Source organism: Lynx canadensis, chromosome E1 (assembly GCF_007474595.2).
Source record: "Lynx canadensis isolate LIC74 chromosome E1, mLynCan4.pri.v2, whole genome shotgun sequence".
In the NCBI taxonomy this organism is placed as follows: Eukaryota; Metazoa; Chordata; class Mammalia; order Carnivora; family Felidae; genus Lynx; species Lynx canadensis.
In genome coordinates, this window is record NC_044316.2 from 22,420,472 (window position 1) to 22,443,843 (window position 23,372).

Here is a 23,372-nt window from a genome sequence, read left to right on the forward strand (position 1 = left end):
TGAGCCAAAGGCAGCAGCTTAACTGACTGAGCCACCCAGGCGTCCGGCTTTTTTTCATACAAATGTAACAATTTTGGGTATTTACTGATGTGATTTTGCCCTGTGTGTTTGTGTTTGTGTGTGTGTATGTCCGTGTTAATTTTTGATGTAACAGTATTCGGACTTACTTTCTTAGTTTTATATAGGGAGTGGGGAGGGATAAATTTGGAAAAATACAAAAAGTTTAAAAATAATATAATAAAGCTTTCCCAACTAGGATTTGTAAGTATTAACATTTTTTTTCATAATTGCTTCAATCTTTAAAACATTTTTTTAATGTTTATTTTTGAGACAGAGAGAGACAGAGCATGAACAGGGGAGGGTCAGAGAGAGAGGGAGACACAAAATCTGAAGCAGGCTCCAAGCTCCACGCTGTCAGCACAGAGCCGGACGTGGGGCTTGAACTCACGGACCGTGAGAGCATGACCTGAGCCGAAGTCCGACGCTCAACTGACTGAGCCACAAGGCACCCCTCAATATTTATTTTTAATAAAAGAAATAAAATGCCTTCACAAACTTTGAATTCCTCTTTCTTCTCTTTTCCATCTAATTTCTCTCCTCTTTCCCCAGCAGCAAAAGCCATCGTGATTTCAGTGGGCATCCTTTCAAGCTATCTGTTAATAGTTTTACATATGCACATGGTGGCGCCATTCGCTCAGGAGTGGTGGAGGATGAAGGAAGGTGGAGGGCAAGGCTCTGGGAAATCATGTGACTGTGGCATTTAGGCTCTGTGGGAACAATAATAATTATAAAAATTGAAGAGGAGAGTGGCTTTTTCCTTTTCTATTTTTATTTTTAATTTAATTCATTTCTGTCTTTATTTTTAATTAATTAATTTTTAAATTCACATCCCAGTTAGTTAGCATCTATGCAACAATGATTTCAGGAGTAGATTCCTTAATGTCCCTTACCCATATAGCCCATCCTCGCTCCCACAACCCCTCCAGCAACCCTCTGTTTGTTCTCTATATTTGAGTCTCTTATGCTTTGTCCCCCTTCCTGTTTTGGTATTATTTTTGTCTCCCTTCCCTTATGTTCATTTGTTTTGAATCTTAAAGTCCTCATATGAGTGAAATCATATGATATTTGTCTTTCTCTGACTAACTTCGCTTACCATAATACCCTCTAGTTCCATCCACGTAGTTAAAAATGGCAAGATTTCATTCTTTCTGATGGCTGAGTAAAACTCCATTGTATATAGATACCACATCTTTGTCCATTCATCCGTCGATGGATTTTTGGGCTCTTTCCGTACTTTGGCTATTGACGATAGTGTTGCTGTACACATTGGGATGCATGTGCCCCTTCAAAACAACATACCTGTATCCCTTGGATAAATACCTAGTAGTGCAATTGCTTGGTTGTAGAGTAGTTCTATTTTTAATTTTTAAAGGACTCTCCATACTGTTTTCCAGAAACAATCAGCAATATGGATGAATTTGCATTCCCACCAGCAGTGCAAAAGAGATCCTCTTTCTCCACATCCTCGCCAACATCTGTTGTTGCCTGAGTTGTTAATGTGAGCCATTCTGACAGGTGTGAGGTGGTATCTCATTGTGGTTTTGATTTGGATTTCCCTGATGCTGAGTGATGTTGAGCATTTTTTCATGTGTCGGTTGACCATCAGGATGTCTTCTTTGGAGAAGTGTCTATTCATATCTTTTGCCCATTTCTTCGCTGGATTATTTGTTTTTTGGTTGTTGAGTTTGATAAGTTCTTTCTAGATTTTGGATACTAACCCTTTATGTGATACGTCATTTGCAAATATCTTCTCCCATTCCTTCAGTTGCCTTTTAGTTTTGCTGATTGTTTCCTTTGTTGTGCAGAAGCTTTTTATTTAGCCAAGGTCCCAATAGTTCATTTTTGCTTTTGTTTCCCTTGCCTCTGGAGACATGTTGAGTAAGAAGTTGCTGTGGCCAAGGTCAAAGAGGTTTTTGCCTGCCTTCTCCTTGAGGATTTTGATGGCTTCCTGTCTTACGTTTAGGTTTTTCATCCATTTTGAGTTTATTTTTGTGTGTGGTGTAAGAAAGTGGTACAGGTTCATTTTTCTGCATATCGCTGTCCAGTTTTCCCAGTGCCATTTGCTTAATAGACTGTCTTTATTCCATTGGATATTCTTTCCTGCTTTGTCAAAGATTAGTTGGCCATAGGTTTGTGGGTCCATTTCTGGGTTCTCTATTCTGTTCCCCTGATCTGAGTGTCTGTTTTTATGCCATTAAAATTTTTTTTAATGTTTATTTATTTTTGAGAGAGAGAAACAGAGTGCCAGCGGGGAGGGGCAGAGAGAGAGGGAAACACAGAAACCTAAGCAAGCTCTGGGCTCTGAGCTGTCAGCACAGAGCCCAACTTGGGGCTTGAACCCAGAATCATGACCTGAGCAGAAGTCTGTCCCTTAAGCAACTGAGCCACCCAGGAGCCCCTGTTATTTATTTATTTAACTCCAGATTAGTTGACATATAGTGCAATAATGGCTTCAGGAGTAGAATTTAGTGATTCATCACTTCCATATAAACCCAGTGTTCATCCCAACATCCCATTTATGCTCCTCCCCCACCTCTCCTCCCCTCCAGGAACCGGCAGTTTGTTCCCTGTATTTTACAGTCTCTTATGGTTTGCCTCCCTCTGTTTTTATCTTATTTTTGCTTCCCTTCCCCTTCTGTTTTGTTTCTTAAATTTTTCCTAGGAGTGAAATCATATAGTATTTGCCTTTCTCTGACTGACTTATTTCGCTTAGCATTATATACTCTAGTTCCACCCACGTTGAGGAAGCAATGTTATTTAAAAAGGTGTGTGACTCTGGGGCATCTGGGTGTCTTAGTCAGATGAGCACTCCACTCTTGATCTCGGACTTGGGCTTGTCAATTCGAGCCCCACGTTGAGTGAAGAGATTACTTAAAAAAAAAAAAAAAAAAAAAAAGATGCGTGTGACTATCTGAGAGGCAGCAGGAGATTTCTCCTTTTCTATTTGCTTCCCTGTATTTTCTATGTTGTGTATGGTAAGAATAAAGGCCAGTAAAAAAACAAAACAAAAAGAGTTGGCGAGGCTGGCGCTACCTTCCCTGTCTCAGTGTTCCTGACCTGCAGGCAGAGGTCCCGTGCTCATCCGCATTTGCCTGGTGGGTTTGGCCCTTCCCGCCCTTGGGCGGCTGGTGGAAATTTGCAGAGCCTGCAGTCTGTTAGCCAATGGACCTTACAGGCTTGCCCTGCGAGTGAAGTGAGCCACACTGAGCTTTAGCACCAGTGTTATTTGTTTCACGAATCTGCCAAGTGTCAGGCTCCTAGCGGGGTGATTCTACACAGACCTTTGCATTCCCTCCCCTAAAAACTCAGATGTGTCTGGAGAAGGAATGAGATCTGCCCTGAATGCTCAGAGAGGAGGAAGGGGTGAGGAAGGGGCTGCTTCGAGGAGGCAGATTCGGGCACACACATCCCTCCGGGTGTAAGGAGCACCTTGGGGCCGTGTGAGATGATTAGTCCAGACCAGACTCCAATGGCTTCTCCCAGGGGATACAGCACTCCAACCACTTTGCTTGTCGCAGGTCCCCTTTTTGTGGTATTGTGGTAATCAAGTTTCTTCAGCTCAACACAGCCAAGACTTGTCACCAGAACCCACAGCCTTTGAAATGCACGGAAGTCATGTTTTAAAACAAGATCTGGGAGGAGCGCCTGGGTGGCTCAAGCCATTAGGTGCCAGACTCTTTATTTTGGCTCAGGTCATGATCTATCTCACAGTTGGTGAGTTCTAGCCCCTGGTGGGACTCTGCACTGATAGTGCGGAGACCGCTTGGGACTCTCTCTACTGTCTCTCTGCGCCTCTCCCGCGTGCTCTCTCTCTCTCTCTAAAGAAGTAAATAAACATAAAAGTATAATAATAAAAAAAACAGAATCAGAGAGAAAGAAAGAGAGAGGGAGAGTGCTGGGGGATTGGGGACGGATAGACAGACAGAAAGAGATGCCTGAGGAACCCTCAGCTAGTGAAGTCTCCCTACCCTCAGTTGCAGACCTGTGAGAGAAGCTCCAGATGATGCCAATCCCAACTTTCAAGCCACCCCAAGCTGAAAGTGAATGAAGCAGAGACAAGTGTTCCCCTCTCTGGCCCGTCCACATTCCAGACCCTCTGGATCCATGACTATAAAGAATGGTTATTTATGCAACTTGAATTTCAGGATAATTGGTTATAAACCTATAGTGACTGGTACAATACCATGTATATTCTTCTCCGACCCTTTTTCAGGTTGCCTTTTCCCATCAACATTATGTTCCTGAGATTCATATTCAGTAGGGAGGTGCACCTAACGTTTTGAACCCAAATAGCATCTCCCAGATCCACATTGTGTCACAGAATGTATACACGTTCTCCTTCTCTAAGGACTTTCCAAATTTGATATCTTTAGACTTCTACATTTCTTTCAATCATTATAGTTTTTACAATTTTTTGGTTACAGTGCTGCAAATATCTATACATCAGTTTAGATACAATGACATCTCCATGAGATTATGATTTTCAACCCATCAACATAATATAGGTCTCCATATTTATTTACATTTTCTGCAATGTCTTACAATGCAGTTATAGACAATTTTCTGTAAAGATCTTACAATCTTTTGCTAGATATTCCTGTGTCCTTAATTTTCAAAGCAGTTTTAGGTGGTATCTTTAAACAATCGTTTTTTCCTACCTGTTTGATAATATAACTACAATTGCTTCCCACTCATAGATCTCTGGTTCCAACAAATTGACATGTTTTCTCATTGTACTATGATTTCTGCACTTTTTACCATAGCCAGTTAAATCATCTTCCTTTCAAAACTTTATGCCTTTTAAGAATTGATTCTTACACAAATGGATTAGCTATGACCTCTAAAGCAACAGAAAATAGAAGTAATGACAGTAGTCACTTTAATTATGTTCTTGACCTTAAGGGGACATCTCTGGGTTTGTTCCACTATGGAAAATGTTTGCTGTATGTTTCGTTGTAAATCCTCTTTGTCCATTTCCAAAAGTTTGCTAATATTTCTTATTTGGTAAGAGTTTTTATCATGAATGTGTATTGAACATTTTTTTCCATGAAACCATTAAAAATTTTTTTCCACATAGTTAACTTCACACCAGCTACAAAAATCATGAAATGAAGAAGCAGTCATGAAACTGCAAATTCAAAGCCACTGGAGTGATAAGCAGGTTTCCCCAGAGGATGGTTAGAACAATGATCCACAATATCATGAATTCATATTTCAGTAGTAAACATGGCACGTATTTAAAATAACAAATATAGAACAGCAGTAGAGAAACTATAGCATAAACAGCATGAAGTATATATATTTCTTAAGACAGATGACATTTCTAGGCACAGTTTTAGGCAGTAAAGAGGACAGAGACACATAGGTTAGTGTGCATGGGTCTCCACAAAAATAGAATCTGCATAAATTGCATTGTTAGCCATACAATTATATGTCACTTACCAGTCAGTACCTTGCATGTTTAATAAAACACAGCTACATGGTAATCCATATGTATCCTTTACATTTCAAAGGGATGCCAGGGTGGTGCAGTGGGTTGAGGGACCTACTTTGCTCATGTCATGATCTCAGGATCCTTGGGTTTGAACTCCCCCTCGGGCTCTTTACTGACAGCTCAGAGCCTGAAGCCTGCTTCAGATTCTGTCTCCCTCTCTCTCTGCCCCTTCCCCATTCACGCTCTGTCTGTCTCTGTCTCTCAAAAATAAACGTTGAAAAAAATTGGCTTCAAAATCGTTCTTGAAAATCTTTTTAAAAAATGAGATAAAATAAAATTTACATGTTGAACTTAGAAACAGCTAAATGATTGTACAGGAGATCTAATTAACTAGCCCTGCGGAGTACTTTATGCTCTATGTGTGTATGTGTATATTTCTCTCTCAAATGAACAATGGATTTGTAGTTAATAGTTGTGCTTGTAAGAAAGCATCAAACAAACCTAAAGCTGCAAACACATAATGTTTTTTTAATGTTTATTTTGAGGGAGAAAGAGAGAGAGGGAGGGAGAGAGAGAGAATGAGCAGGGGAGGGGCAGAGAGAGAGGGATAGGGGATCCCAAGCAGGCTCTGTGCTGACAGAAGACTGCCTGATGCTGGGCTCAAACTCAGGAACTGTGAGATCATGACCTGAGCCCAAGTCTGACACTTAACCTGGGTGACTGAGCCACTCAAGTGCCCCAAGACATAATGTTAATGTAGGTGAAAATTCTCTTGTGTTTAATGAATGAGTACTGAACTTTATCAAAACCTTTTTCATCATCTACTCAAATGATCATATGATTTTTCTCTTTTGATTTCACATGAATTACACTGATTGATATTCTAATGCTAGTATCAACAGTAAATTCCTAATTTAAGCCATCCTGGTCATGATGTATTATCATTTTACATACTGATGGATTTGGTTTGCTAAACTTTTGTTTAGAATTTTCTCATTTAGGTGATGATTCCCTACAATTGTTTTTTCATGCTTTACCTCTCCAATTGGTTATTAAGGTTCTAGTAGCCTCACAAAATCAATTAGGGAATGTTTTCTCTATTCTCTTCCACAGTGGCAAGGTCATCAAAGGCAGAGGCTGGGGAACTGTTCCAGATTAAAGGAGATTTAAAAACAAGCAAACTAAATGTAATGCATGATCCTAGATTGAATCCTAGACCAGAATTTTTTTCTTTTGCCGTGCAGCATTTATTGGACAAAGATAAAATTCAAATAAGGTCTACAGATTACATAACAGCATTGTATCAGCATTAATTTCTGCTTTTTAATATTGTACTGTGAGTATCCTTAGTTTTAAGAATTACCTGCTGACATGTTAGAGGTGAAAGACTCTCATGTCTACAACTCATTTTCAAATGTTCCAGGGAAAAATTGGCAGTAGGAGGAGACACAGGGACAAGGAGAGAGAAGGCCATCAGGATAATCTACGGTCCACGGACTCTGGTCACAGTGACATCTAGTAACTAAATTTAAATGTTCGCCTTTCACTATGTACAAACCTTTACAGGTTTTGCTATAGGTAGGACCTGATGTTCCTTGCAAGTTGGGAAATAAAAGAAGAGACCTTTCTTCATGAGATGCAGAGGTGCATGGAGGGGACAAAGCTTGGAAAAGTGTCATGTCAATCCAGGCTGTCCCTGCAGAGGTCTTAGTACAATAGTGCAGAGCAGAAAGAGATAGGAGACTACCAGAAGAGATCTGTAGAATGTGGAAGCATTTCTGGCATTCTCAGAACTCTTAATGGAGGGAAACTAGATAAAAGACCAAACCTTCTGTATTTACGCACAATGAGAGCTCAATCTTAGTTGGGCATGAGGGATCTCAGAGCTGGAGAATAATTTTTTCTGCTGCAAAGTAAAAGACAATAAACCAAATACTTTGTCCCTCCCTTCACTTTGTGTCAAATCTAGAGGAAAGAGAGAGTAAAAACAGGTGTTACGGAGTTTGGGGTCAGGTAGATTCCCCAGTGTGTGAAGGGAAACCTCATCCTGGTTTTCAGAACTACATGAAATACATTGTAAATGTGATCCATGCCTTGAAGAGGGAAGCAGATACGAAGGGATGAGATCGTCACAGCCTTATACAAGGGAGAATAAAAGGAGGTTGTAGCAAAGTGGGATGTGGTAGACATGGGGATGCACCACGCAACCCCCCTTCAAGGAAAGACTTGCTACCCAGATTCACAGAGGGCCATCAGCACAGCCTCTAAATGCCACCTCCTGGAAGACTGGCCTCAGTTGGGGGTGAGCCGCATTGTCTGTGGTCATGAACAACTCCTAGTCTCACAACTCTCACCTGGCTCCTGGAAAATGAGATATGTGACAACATAAAGGCCCAGCCATTCAGCTCAACGCAAGACAACTCTGTTGGGCACAATTCATTCCACGGCATCTGCCGAGTTGGCTGAGGTGATGAGAGCTGCATCACAGTTCACTTTTTTTCTCTGCCCAATTCTGCTTCCTTCTGTTTTTAGTTTTCATGGTTTCCATCTGTCCTAAACATCTTGCACCTGAAACTCGATCTCAGCATCTGTTTCTGGAGAATTCAGCCTGCAGCATGGGCAGACTCTGTAGCCACAGGAAAAAGAAATAGTGTGACAGTCATAGTGGATTATGGACATAGATATTTTCCTCCCTGGAGTGAGAGAGACAAGGAAGACAGGACCCTGGTTTAGCATGAAGGGAGGTGAGGAGAAGGTTGGCATAGGTTTGGATGTTGGTTCTGATGCTTTCAAAGAAATCCCAAATAGACAATGGCATAAAGAGAGCAGAAGCTCATTTCTCATAGAAAAGTTGAAAAATGGTGGGTTAGCGCTCCTCTGAGAAGTCATCAAAATCCAAGACTCCTTCCATCCTGTTGCTCTGCCTCACTCCACATGCTTCACGTTCTAATCAATTAGGCTATGTTGCGGTGCAGGGGCACATCCTCCCCCAATCTCAATGGCTCACAACAAACCTGTTGTTTCTTGCCTATAGCGCATGTCTACTGGGGGTTCCCATTGGCTTGGCTCCACATCCTCCTCATGTGGAGATCCAGGCTGCCAGAAGATCCCCTGGGATATCACCAGGGTTCCGCCAGAAGGAAACAAGAGCAAGGAGAAGTAGCACACATCCCTTCTATTGGCATTTAATTGGCCACAGCAAATTATATGACCAGGCTTGATTCCAATGGGCCAATAAATGTAATCCTGACCGAGGGAGGGGCAGAAAACATTTTGGAAATATATACAAAATATCACATATATGTGCCCACAAAGATTCACTTCTCTCTCTTTCCAACTCAAGATATAGCCCCACCGCCACCACCTTTAAGGAAACAACTCAAAAATTACATCCTAATGGGATGTCCCATCATAGACAATGCCCAGATCCTGTGATAGTCGGGATAGGACTATCACTGGATGTCTATGAATTAGACATACAAATTAATATATATATTCTATACAATGTGGAACAGTAATGGGACAACCCCAACCCCTCCCCCCAATGTAGACAGGGGGAGAATGGGAAGGACAGAATAGTCACTGGTGCACAGAAATTCTTAAATCCTCAAGGGGAGACTTTGTAGGGACCCCTTTCCTGGTGTTGGGAGTGTTCCCTAATCAGTTTTACTCCCAGTAAGTGGTTCCTCCATGCATTTTTCCCTGTGGTACCTCGTTTCACCCTTATGGTTCCTTCTTTACCATCACCTTCTTCAGCCACATTTAAAGTGGGAATTGGGAGTCACACCCTCTTTGGATGCTGAGCAACTTTCTCCACACACCACTTGCCCACAGAATGGGTCTAATGGGTTCTTTTAAGTCTCAAAGAGTCAGGGTTTTTATTTTTTCAGCCAAGATTAGGGCTCTTTGGCAATTTAGCTCTGTCAACAATATTTTGTTGTTTGAATCTCTTTGACCTCATTCACTCCCTGTGCCAATACCTACATTGCTTTTTGAGTTACACTTCTCTCTGTAGATATAATTACATATATTACCTTGAACTTCACAGCTTTCCATAGGAGACCATGCATTCAGGCTCTTTTCTCTGAGCCATGTGGTCCACTGAAAGGATTTGTTTGCTGTCAATTAAGTTGACTCAGAGGCTTCAGTCAGAGGCTTAATGGCCACTTCCATCTTTACCAACCCCAGAAGTGTCTCAGATTTCTTTATTAGTTGGAGATGAGACACATTTGCAACTGTCTACCTCCAAATGTCCATAAATGTCTATATTCTCTATTTTCTTTCCTTCTTGCTTGTAACAAAGTAAAACAAGTAAATGCTTTCCTAAGCACACTAGGGCTTTTTTCCATCTCTGTTAAGTTATTCAAGAGCAACCAAGGAGAATCGCTAACACCTGTTTCCTGATCTCTTACCCAAAGTGCAGAGACCTACTTAACCCATTATCTTTATTCTAAGGTATTGAAGATGACTGTTTTATCAAATATTTAACTATTACATGACATAGGTTGCCATCTTCCCAGGCTGCAGTCATACTTTTTCACTGCACACAGCTTGGCCCTGGAAACGAAGCCACATATTTTAGTGTTTTGTTATTGTTGTTTTGCAGGATTCCCCCTAAGCACCAATTTCTGTTATCAGTCTGAGCAAGCCAGGTTTTGCTGTAGTAACTAATTATCCCAAAAGTTTCAGTGACTTAAAACACCAAAAGGAAATTTGGCTGTATACTTCCTTTTTTTTTTTTTTTATGCCCAAACTCATCAAATTCTATGCTTCAAACATGTGCAGTTTAACGTTTGTTAACTATCCCTCAAGACAGCTGTCTTTAAAAAGCAAACATATGAAGAAATAGACCGTGGGCTCCCTGTGGGTGACTCTCGCTGAAGGTGAGATCCTCCCTTTGAGATTGACGCACCCAGAACCCCCAAAGCCAAGTCCACCCCAATCCCCACCCAACGCATCGCCCTGGGCGTCGGGGACCCGACACTCGCGCCACCCGCAAGTCCTGTCCCTCGCCGCGCCCCCTGTGGTTCCACTGCGGGCTGGGTGGGCACGCAGGAGCCGCACCGCTGCGGAATCCCCGACCGCACCTGCTCCCTCGGCGGGCTGGGACCCCGCGGGCTGGGACTCGCGCAGCCGCAGAGATTGGTGTGCGGGAGGGGAAGAACCGGCCGCGCTGCAGCCGGGAGTGCTTTTAAATTCCCCGCGGAGAAACAGAGGCGGGGCCTGAGGTCCCGCCCTTTTCTGAAAGCGCAGATTCCGCCAAGGGCTGTAGCCCTAGGTCGCTTCCCCCTCGGAGTGGCTGCCACCGCAGGCGAGGGGCAGCCACGCAAACTGAGGGTCAGTCCCGGAAACTGAGGCTCAGATCAGGAAAGAGACTGGACGGCACCACGAGTGGCCACCCCGGGGAGGATGAAGGTAAAAATGATTCTTACAGGAGCACGTGGGTGGCTCAGAGGTTAAGCGTGGGACTGGGCTCACGTCAAGATCTCTGGGCTCAGGGTGAGTGGGTTCCAGCCCCGCCTGGGACTGTGCGCTGACTGTGCGGAGCCTGCTTGGATTTTCTCTCTCTCCCTCTCTCTCTGCGCTTCCCTCTCTCGTGCTCTCTCTCTCTCAAGATAAATAAACTTTAAAAATATTTTTAAAAAGAATGATTCGTTACATTTTTATTATGAAATATTTCAGATGTACAAAAAGGCTACGGTCACCTGTGTACTATGACCCGTCCTAAAAAAGGATACATTACTACAGCTGAAGAGTCCTGTATATTCCCTCCACGCCTCTTTTCCACCCTCCCTCCCCTCCCCTCCCCTCTGAAGACCATCTCCCCTCCTCTCCCTCCCTCTCCTTTCTCCATTCACAAGCCATCCTTCTTTTTTTTTTTTTTATTTTTTTTTTTAATGTTTATTTATTTTTACGACAGAGAGAGACAGAGCATGAACGGGGGAGGGTCAGAGAGAGGGAGACACAGAATCTGAAACAGGCTCCAGGCTCTGAGCTGTCAGCACAGAGCCTGACGCGGGGCTCGAACTCACGGAGTGCGAGATCATGACCTGAGCTGAAGTCGGCCACTTAACCGACTGAGCCACCCAGGTGCCCCCACAAGCCATCCTTCTTATTCAGTGGAGATAGTATCTGACCTAGTAGCCAAATGTAGTTATTTTGGAAGTTCCAAAGCGATCCAAACGTCTGGCACGTGACTTCCTTGCTTCTTGAGTTCACCCCACGGAAAATCAAGGACAAGATACATAATCCGTTTGTATGCTTCAACTCCATGAAACAGTTTTATCAAAGGGGACACCTTGGGGCTCCTGGGTGGCTCAGTGGGTTAAAGCATCAGACTTCAGGTCAGGTCATGATCTCACAGTTCGTGAGTTCCAGCCCCTAGTGGGTCTCTGTGCTGACAGCTCAGAGCCTGGAGCCTGCTTCCATTTCTGTGTTTCCCTCTCTCTCTGTCCCCCCCCCCCCCCCCACTCATTCTCTGTGTCTCTCAAAAATGCATAAATATTTTAAAAAATTAAAAAGATTCTGTGTCTCCCTCTCTCTCTCTCTCTCTGCCCTTCCCCTGCTTGTGCTCTCTCTCAAAAATAAACATTGAATTTTTTAAAAAAAATTAAAAAGAAACAAAACAAAAGGGATACCTTAATTAGAAGCATTACATCAAATTCTCTTGTATTTATTTTACCAAATGATACTAAAGTCTTCTAAATCTCCACCGAAGTATTAGTAAGACAGAGTTGGAGGGTTTGGGTAAAAATGGCTGAATATTTAGCTTCGATATGCAGGACTGAGAAGGACCAGGGTCTGTGCTCCCGGCTGCACAGCAAACCGACTTTCAGCCTGTCCACAGTGTTGCTTAACCTGTACAGGAATCCACAGAACACGACCCAAACCACGGACCGACTGCACTGTCACAGGAGTGACGTGCAGGCACTAGAACCCTAGGATGACTTCTCGGAGGAAGTGTTCCCGGAGCTGCAGAAGTAGGCAGAGATGGAAGAGATAAATGTGTGCTGAGGGGCTGGGGGAGGGGACCACCTCGAGGGCTATGTCTAGGCAAAGTTTCCACGGCTAGAGGACGAGGCAGCACAGACAATAACCGCTGGTTCAACTGGCTGCCCATGCTTCATGGGGAGCTGTCTCCTGTCAACGACTTCCTGGGAGTCTCCCTGTGGGCAGTATGGGGGAGGGGGGCATGTGCCCACAGTGGCTTCTGCAACTTCAGGCACCTGTGGCCCACCTAGCTCCCAGAACCTGTATGGGAGGGGACCCAGGCACAGACTAGCCTTGAGACCATCCCAAGACCAGTGCCTAAGTCTGAACTCCCAAACCAGCTGGAACTCCAAACCCCTGGACCCAAGATCAATCTGGATCTCCAATCCAGAGATCAGTCCCTGTGTACCTGTCCTGATACCACCCAGGAACTCTGGCCCCCCTCAAGGTCCCATACTGACCACTATGCCTGAGAAAGAAACGGATAAGTGCATGGCTGCTTCTGAAACTGGCTGCCTTGATCTCCACCCCTAATAGGACAAATGTTCCTGGCCCTCCTGAGAGCTCCCTTAACTCCCCCGTGCCACCCTCCCCAGCTCCAGGGCTCCAGGATGTAATCTGTTCAACACAGGGAACTTCTCTTACCATCCCTCTCCCAGTTCCGTACTGATGGTTTAAAAAAAGAGGATTAGTAAAGAAGACATTCTCAAATTTTTAAAGTGCTACTAATTTCTGGCCTAAAGTTCATTTAAATATATTGTCTCCTTATCAGCAATAAGATCATACTTCCAAAGTTAGATTTTCCTATTTCTCAATTCAAAAGTTTTTAGAGAGAGAAATGCTTTACATTAGATGGAATGTTGTTTAAATTTTATTCTTGTTTCTACATTTGTGTCTACATCATGTAGAAACATTTTGTTTCTGTATTTCTTGTTTCTACATCATGTTTATTCTATTCTGAGTGTAGTACTTACCTTTAAATATTTTTTCTCAATTTTAACTTTTTTCAAGTAGAAAACATTATAAAATTCAGGCTTCTGAAGATTAAATTAGCTAATGCATTTAATGTATTTGTGTAAGTTTCAGAGAGTCATGTTTATAGGGTGACCAGTGAGCTTATCTCCTTATTTTCTCCATGCCTACAGAGTGTTTCTTAAAGGGTTGACATATTTAAAGGATTGGAGATTTTGGCTTAATTTCCTTTTTTTTTTCTTCCTGGAAATCTTAGAGTCCCCTCTATTAGATTCACATAAGCACTTAGTAATATGTCAAAACTGACCAATATAGGACCACAGGATTTGAGGATATTCATGCCTCTTTATTTTCTAATATCTTCTGAAGCTAGGCTATTTTTTTTTTTTTTTTTTTTAATTTTTTTTTTCAACGTTTATTTATTTTTGGGACAGAGAGAGACAGAGCATGAACGGGGGAGGGGCAGAGAGAGAGGGAGACACAGAATCGGAAGCAGGCTCCAGGCTCTGGGCCATCATCAGCCCAGAGCCCGACGCGGGGCTTGAACTCACGGACCGCGAGATCGTGACCTGGCTGAAGTCGGACGCTTAACCGACTGCGCCACCCAGGCGCCCCAAGCTAGGCTATTTTCAAAGGAAACTACTTCCCTTAGCTATCCTTAGCATATCCTTAGCACTTCGCAAGGAACAAACAGCTTTCTCAACTATAATGCTTCATTTCAGAAATGTTGGGGTCCCCACTGGGGCATAGAATTCCCCAGGATTCCTGATTGCATTTATCAGTTCCCTAGCAGTATAGGAAAACTCAGTCCATCAGGTCTCAATATTCTTAAAGCAAGACACTCCCTCACTTTGATCAAATTAAATATGGAAATACTGAAGGGGATAGAAATATACTCGGAAGAAACTACATACTGTATGATTCCAACCATTCCGGAAAAAGGCAAAATAATGGAGATACTGAAAAGATCAATGGTTGTTCACAGTTTGGGAGGAGGGAGTGCTGTGGGGAAGAAGAGGTGGGATACAGGGATTTTTAGGACAGTGAAACTGTTCTGCATGATACTCTAATGGTGGATACGTGTCATTATACCTCTGTCAAAACCCCACAGAATGTCCAGCACAGAGAGCGGACCCTAATGTAAACTATGGACCTTACTTAGCAATAATGAATCAATATTGGCTCAGCCCTTATAAAAAATGTACCACACTAAGGCAAGGTGTTATTAATAGGGGAAACTGGAAGGGGAGCAAGGAGGCATATGGGAACTCTTGGTACTTTCTGCTCAATACTTTCCTAGAACTACTTTGAAACATAATGTATTAATTTTGAAAGCTCCAGGTAGAGGGGCACCTGGGTGACTCAGTCAGTTAAGCATCCAACTGTGACTCAGGTCATGATCTCACAGATGGTGATTTCCAGCCTAGGGCGGGGCTCTGTGCTGACAGCTCAGTCTGGAGCTTGCTTCAAATTCTGTGTCTCCCTCTCTCTCTGCCCCTCCCTCACTCCTGCACTCAATCTCTCTCTCTCTCTCTCTCTCTCTCTCTCTCTCTCTGGAAAATAAAGCAAACTTTAAATGTTTTTAATAAATAAATATTTAAAAATATAGAAAAATTAAAATATAAAACTCCAGTTGGAAAAAGAACAGAAGATATGAAGAGACATTTCATCAAAGAAGATGTACATGGCAAATAAACACACGAAAAGACATTCAACATCACCAGCCATTGGGAAATGCAAATTAATGCCACAGTTGGCTATTACTGTGCACCTATACGAATGGCTAAGGTAAGCAGCATCAGCACTAACAGCTAGTGAAGGCACAGAGGAACCGGATCTCTCATACATCACTCATGGGAATGTGAAATGGTACAACCACTCGGGACAAGGCTCTTTGTTTGAAAACTGTGCATTTATTTATTTATTTATGAGAGAAAGAGAGGAGTGCATGCAGAATGAGGGAGGGACAGAGAAAGAGAGACAGAGGGAGACAGTGAATCCAAAGCAGGCTCTGAGCTGTCAGCAGGGAGTCTGATGCAGGACACGAACTCACAAACTGCAAGATCATGACCTGAGCTGAAATCAGATGCTCAACTGACTAAGCCACCGAGGTGGCCCTAGGAAAGTTTCTGGAAAAATGAAATATGGGCTTACCATAGAACCCAGCAATGGCACTCCTGGGTATTTATCCCAGAGAAATGAAAATCTATACCCACCCGAACCCTGTGCATAATTCTTTACAGCAGCTCTACCTGTAATAGATTCAAACTAGAAGGAATCAAAGTGTCCCTCAATAGGTGAATAGTTCAACAAAGTCTGGTGCATCCATACCATGAAATACCACACAGAAGTAAAAAGGTGCGAAGTCACATACTTTATGAATCAGTTCACATAACATTCTTGAAATTGCACACTTCTAGAGACAGAAAAAAGATGAGTGGTTCAGGGTTTAGCGATGGTGGGACAGGGAGATGGATGTATATGAGTATCAAGGAGTAGCATAAGGGAGATCTTTGTGGTGGAATTGTTCTTGATGAGGGCAGTAGGTACCCAAATTCACAATAAACCTATACCATTGTACCAATGGCAATTTCCTGGTGTGGCACATTGAACTATATCGACAGAAGATGTAACTATTGGAAGAATCTAAAAGGCACACAGGACCTCTCCACGATCTCTGAAACTTCCTGTTAATATGTAGTTATTTCCAAATAAAAAGTTCTTTTAAAGACAAGTATAAGCGGAAAGGATATATTTGCAACACAGAAATGATGGTATTAGCATCAGAATATACAAGGAATGCCTACAAATAAAAAGATTAAAACAAGCAATCCAATAGGAGCATGGGAAAAGATTTGAACAAACTGCAGAGGAAACACAACTGGCCAATGAATATAAGAGAAGATGCTCAGCCTCGGAGGAATTGGAGAAATGGAAGGGAAGACTGAGGAGTTGTCATTTTATTCCCTTCAGATTGGCAAACGTTTGTAAACCCGGCAACATGAAATGTTGACCAAGATGTAGGGAAGTTGGAACCCTGATTCATTATGGGTAGCAGTATAAAATGGTGCAACATTGTGGAGAGAAGTTGGTAGTAAACTCAACATGTACATAAGCTTTGACCCATCAGTTACACACTTTGGTTTATACTTTTCCTGTTGGTTTATACCTTAGTAAAAAAAAAAAACCAAACCCACACATGTCAATATTGTGCACGTAGAGACAAGAGCAGTCATTTCAGCACTGTGTGGAACACCAAATTTTGGAAATAGCTTAACCATCCATCAATAATATACAATATATATACAATAATATTGGGGGAATATTAGGAATGAGTTTAAGAGAATAAACTAGGGGCGCCTGGGTGGCTCAGTCGGTTAAGCGTCCGACTTTGGCTCAGGTCATGATCTCACGGTCCATGAGTTCAAGCCCCGCGTCGGGCTCTGTGCTGACAGCTCGGAGCCTGGAGCCTGCTTCAGATTCTGTGTCTCCCTCTCTCTCTGCCCCTCCCCTGTTCATGCTCTCTGTCTCAAAAATAAATAAACGTTAAAAAAAAAAAGAGAGAATAAACTATAACACACACATTGACATAGATGTGAGAAACAATATTGAGTTCAATCGAGTCGCAGAACTGTACATATAGAATTGTAGCTTTTTTTTGCTGGGGGAGAGAGAGAGTGGAGGAGAGGGGCAGAGGGAGAGAGAGGATCTTAGGCAGGCTCCACACTGATCTTGGAGCCGAGGCTCAGTGCGGAGCCTTGTGGGCTCCACCTGGGGCTCACCAAGGGGTTCACCAAGGAGCTCGATCCCACAACCTGGGATCACGACCTGAGCCAAAATCAGGAGTTGGATACACAACTGACCGAGCCACCCAGGCGCCCCAGATTATGCCATTTATCTCAGCCTAACGTGCACATGCGACAATGTTCATATCACTCCTGGATATGTGTATGTAAAACAGCGTGTTAAAAACGCGATAAAGGGGCGCCTGGGTGGCTGTCAGTGGAGAATCCGACTTCGGCTCAGGTCATGATCTCACAGTTCATGGTTTGAACTCCGCATCGGACTCTGTGCTGGCAGCTCAGAGCCTGGAGCCTGCTTCAGATTTTGTGTCTCCCTCTCTCTCTGCCCCTTCCCAGTTCATGCTCTGTCTCTCTCTGTCTCTCAAAGGTGAATAAACATTAAAAAAAATAATTTAAAAAAGGCGATAAAGACATGAAGTAAACTCAGAATATTGGTTACCTTTGAAAGGATAGAAACATGAAACTGGAGATGGAAGGCAAAGAGAACCTCACATTTATCCACAATATTTTATTTTTCGAATTTTATTTAAAAAAAATTTTTTTTTCAACGTTTATTTATTTTTGGGACAGAGAGAGACAGAGCATGAACGGGGGAGGGGCAGAGAGAGAGGGAGACACAGAATCGGAAACAGGCTCCAGCCTCGGAGTCATCAGCCCAGAGCCCGACACGGGGCTCGAACTCACGGACCGCGAGATCGTGACCTGGCTGAAGTCGGACGCTTAACCGACTGCGCCACCCAGGCGCCCCTATTTTTCAAATTTTAAAAAGGCTTGAAGTAACTATGGTAAAATGCGAACAGTTGTCCATTTGGGGCAAGAGGGTAACAAACGGCGGGTAACAAAAGAAGTGTTTGCTATAATATCTTTGTACTTACAGGAGTTTATCTTCCTTGCTCTTATGAAACATACACCACACAAACTCAAAGTGGGATTATCCCAGAATACAAGATGGTACAAGAAAACCATTAATAATATAAAATATCACATGAACAATTAATAGAAGTCAAAATTGTCTCACACACAAAAATCTGTTTGATAATATTCAGAAGGTGTTCTAGAAAAGCATTATTTTAGAATAGTAACAGGAAGATTTTTTTTTTTTTTTTTTACTTTGAGAAAGATTTGAGGCAACATCTGTCTACACACACACACACACACACACCTCTGACCCTGGTGACAAGGGCTTGGGGTGTGGCAGCCAGAGTGAGTGTGTGTGTATATGAATGAGCATATGCAGGTTGGAAATGGTGATGTGAGGAGGGGTCCATGGTGAGGGGAAGTAGGGTTATGAGAGACTCTGAGAAAATACAATCCACAAAGAAACAAAAAACAGACGCAGGACAGAGGAGACCCACACCCTCATACTGGCTCTGACCGTTCCCCAGCATCTTGCTATGCTGTCTTGTATTTCACAAAGACCCAAGTCAGAAAAGTTATGGTCCAGGGAGCCAGGGTTGATAAGTCAGTTAAATGTACGACTTCAGCTGAGGACATGATCTCAGGGTTCGTGAGTTCCAGGCCCCCATAAGGGCTCTCTGCTGTCAGTTCTGAGCCTGCTTTGGATCCTCTGTCTCCCTCTCTCTCTGTCCCTCCCCCACCCATCCTCTCCCTGTCCCCTCCAAATAAATAACCATTAAAAATTTTTTTTAATATATGAAATTTATTGTCAAATTGGTTTCCATACAACACCCAGTGCTCATCCCAAAAGATGCCCTCTCTTCAATGCCCATCGCCTACCCTCCCCTTCCTCCCACCCCCCATCAACCCTCAGTTTGTTCTCAGTTTTTAAGAGTCTCCCATTTTCAAATTTTTAAAAATGTTTATTTACTTTTGAAAGAGAGACAGACAGACAGACAAAGCAGGAGCAGGGGAGGGGTAGAGAGAGAGGGAAAAACAGAATCTGAAGCAGCAGGCTCCAGGCTCTGAGTTGTCAGCACAAGCCCGATGTGGGGCTCAAACCCACAAACCGTGAGATCATGACCTGAACTGAAGTTGGACACTTAACCGACTGAGCCACCAAGGCGCCCCCACATGAAACTATTTTTTACTGTTTATTTTTTTGAGAGAGAGAAAGAGTGTGTGCAAGCAGTGGAGGGGCAGAGAGAGAGGGGGAGAGAGAGAGAATCTGCACTGTCAGCTCAGAGCCTGATGCAGGGCTCCAATTCCAGACCATGAGCTCATGACCTGAGCCGAAATCAAGAGTTTGCTGCTTAACCAACTGAGCCACCCAGGCACCGCCCCCCCCACATCAAACTATTATTAAGGAGGAACCCCTGGGAAGTGGAATTGGAGACGAAGAAGATAGGGAGAGAGGAATTATTATTTTGTCAAATAAGCCTGAGTTACTCGGGAAATGTGTCATGCAATAAAGAAAAGCAATGCTGGGGCACCTGGGTGGCTCAGTTGGGTGAGCATCTGACTTTGGCTCAGGTCATGATCTGACAGTGAGTTCCAGTCCCGCATCTGGTTCTCTGCTGTCAGCGCAGAACCTGCTTCTGATCCTCTGTCCTCCTGTCTCTTTGCCCCTACCCTGCTTGCCCTCTCTCTCTCAAAAATAAACATTAGAAAAAAAGAAGAAGAAAGAAAGAAGAGTGATGCTAGAGCCAGTTAGGGAATCAAGCAGTGCATCTCACTGACTTTCTCACTTAACTTTTCTAGTAGGCTCTGTAATTCCAACAGTCGTAGTTAAGCCCCATTGAACTTTCTCCTGGATTTCCTTTTCTTGATTGGGCTCCTAATGCTGCTGTTATTAGTGGATTTGATTATGGTTTTTTTTACTTACCACTCTGATCTGCCACTTCCTTCCACAACCCGCATAAGTTACAGTTCCTTTGAGCTCTGGTTTGCTTGGTTTCTTTTGGGTGTCCATTTTAGAGACTGCAAGATTATTATAACATCGATTTAGCAATCATTTTTTTAACACTGAGAAAAGGTGTTGTGCACTAGAGGGAATTGGTTTGAGATGTCACGAGCCAGATAATTAATTCCCAATCTTAGCTGCTCATCGAAAACTTTCACAACCTTTTAAAAAAAATGCAGATTCAAGAGCTCCTCCCCCAGACATGCGGAATCCAACAATGAATCAATGAGTCAATAGTACTTTAAAGGTGATTCTAGGGGCGCCTGGGTGGCGCAGTCGGTTAAGCGTCCGACTTCAGCCAGGTCACGATCTCGCGGTCCGTGAGTTCGAGCCCCGTGTCGGGCTCTGGGCTGATGGCTCAGAGCCTGGAGCCTGTTTCCGATTCTGTGTCTCCCTCTCTCTCTGCCCCTCGCCCGCTCATGCTCTGTCTCTCTCTGTCCCAAAAATAAATAAACGTTGAAAAAAAATTAAAAAAAAAAAATAAAGGTGATTCTATGGTCAGTCAGGCTTCGTTGTTTTTTTTTTTTTTAATGACATTTTCTTTTACTAGACTTCCATTTCCTTTTTAAAAAAATTTTTAATGTTTATTTATTTTTGAGAGAGAGAGATACAGAGCATGAGTGTGGGAGGGTCACAGAGAGGGAAACAGAATCCTAAGCAGGGCTCCAGGCTCTGAGCTGTCAGCACAGAGCCAGGGGTGGGGCCCAAACTCAGGAACCTTGATATCATGACCCTATCTGAGGTCTAATGCTCAACCAACTGAGCCACACAGGCGCCCCTCCCATTTCTTCTTCTTTTTTTTTTTAAGTTTATTTGCAGAAAGAGAGAGAGCGTGAGCAGGGCAGGGACAAACAGAGAGAGTGGAGAGACAGAATCCCAAGTAGGCTGGGCACTGCGAGCACAGAGCCCAAGCAGGGCTCATTCCCACAAACTGTGATATAATGAACCCAGGTGAAATCGAGGGTAGGATGCTTAACCAACTGGGCCACCCAGGCACCCCCCAGACTCCCATTTCCTATCTCTCATTACCACAGTCTACTGGCTCACTATTCATGGTGGATTGCCATAGAAATTACTAGTATTAGTAATGAGTATTAGATTGTCACAAAAACCCAATTTGTACCAAATCTGGCCAGTGTCATTACTTCATGATATTGCCTACATGTGGCAAGCAGAGGGGTAATTATCTGATTGAGAAAAGTAATACAATACACAAATTAGCTTAGAGTCACAGCATTTTAAAAAATCATGCTTGAGAAGTATCCACTGAGAAAAACCCACGAGAGCCCAGGGGATGTCTTAATAGCCACTGCTCACAGAGGCTACTAAGTGTTGTGCCAAACCCTGTCCCAATAAGCATTTCTAGTACCCCCTCAGCCCTAGGAAGAAACTAAGCTTCCGAAGGGTTAAGTAACATTGTTGATAAAGTAATTTCTCATAATCACCTAATCACCATCTGACCGTGTGCCTGGCTCTGAGAATTTAGCGGCGGTTCAATAGCTACTGTCTGTTGACTCTTGGGTTTGTACCAAGCACATGAAACAAAGCATTTAATCTTTACAACAACCATCTGAGGGATATACTGTTGTTTTTTTCCATTTTATACAGAAAATTCGGTTAAGCTGCCCAGATTACATTTGGGTGCTTGAGTCTGAAATTTGAACCTTGTCATGTCTGACTCTGAAACCCACGCAAGTGCACTAGTTACATTTGGGGAAATAAAGATATGTAAGTGACCATCCTTACTCTCAAGGAGCTCCCAGTCTGATTGGAAGAGAAAGGTGTATACATCTATTTCAGGACAGAAAGAACAGACTTGGAGAAGGGGTCAATAGTTCTCAACCCTGGTGGCATATAAGAATCATCTGGACAACTTTTAATAAATACCGATGCTCAAGCCCATGCCTGGAGATGCTTATTTAATTGTTTGGGTGTTTGCCCTGATCGCTGGTATATTTTAAAGCCCCTTTGCCCCCGTACAAACAATTTTCAGGAGTAGCCAGGGCTGAGAACCACTGAGTTAGACCTTCTACTTTAAGCCAGAGTGAGTTACTGAAGTAGACTAAGAACTGATAGACTCTCAAATTCAATATATAAAACAATTATTTTTATTTGTATTGTTTTATTTATAATATTTATTTTGGAGAGAGAGACAGAGAGAGAGACAGAGCATGAGCAAGGGAGGGACAGAGAGAGGGAGACACAGAATCTGAAGCAGGCTCCAGGTTCTGAGCTGCCAGCATAGAGACAGATGCAGGGCTTGAACTCACGAAGTGCAAGATCATAACCTGAGCCAAAGTCGGATGCTTAACCAACTGAGCCACCCAGGCGCCCCTAAAATAATTATTTTTAAAATGAATTATTTTATCAGATTATATAATGTATACATACAGTTTAAAAAGTTAAATCGTACTGAGGCTTATGACTAAAATATAGCAGTTCCCTGTTTTTTCCATTCCCCTAATCCCTCCTCACTTGACTCTTTAAATTAATTTTAGAGAATTCACACACCTCCCATTATCCAAATGTTAATGCAGTGGTGTCTTTTGCTTCATCAGAAAAGAATTACTTGCTGAACTTTATTTCTCCCACCCAAAGTACCCAAATATCCCCAAGAAAAGGTAAAAGGGAGGAAATGTCAAGTAATGGAAGCAGGAAGAGGCAGGGAGGGGAGAAGTTCTTCTGTTCAGTCCATGGTCAGTAAAGCTGACCATTAGGTTTCAGACTGGCCTGTCTGATCCTCTCCCATCTCTTGGAAAGGTGATGGGCTTTATGTGAAATTATAGCCAAAGGAATATTTCCACACTTTCTTTTGCATTCATGCCTGCCCAGCATCAATAAAGTTTTCTGAAACCTTTCTAGAAATTAAAAGCAATCTGGAGGGGCACCTGGGTGTCTCAGTCGGTTAAGCGTCCAACTTCAGCTCAGGTCACAATCTCACTGTTTGTGGGTTCCAGCCCTGCATCAGGCTCTGCTGACAGCCTGATTCAGATTCTGTGTCTCCCTCTCTCTCTGCCCCTCCCCAGCTCATGCTCTGTCTCTCTCTGCCTCTCAAACACAAATAAAAGTTAAAAAGCAATCTGGAAGCTGGAATATTTCCAAAGCAACTTAAAAATCCTTACAAACAGGAAAGCAAGTTTGCATTGAAGAGCATGGCATTGGCTTAGCTGTTTGGGGAGCTGACCAGAGAAAGGGAACTGTGTTTTATTTCTACTTCACATACACTGGAAAGAAAACATGATAGGAGAGTATT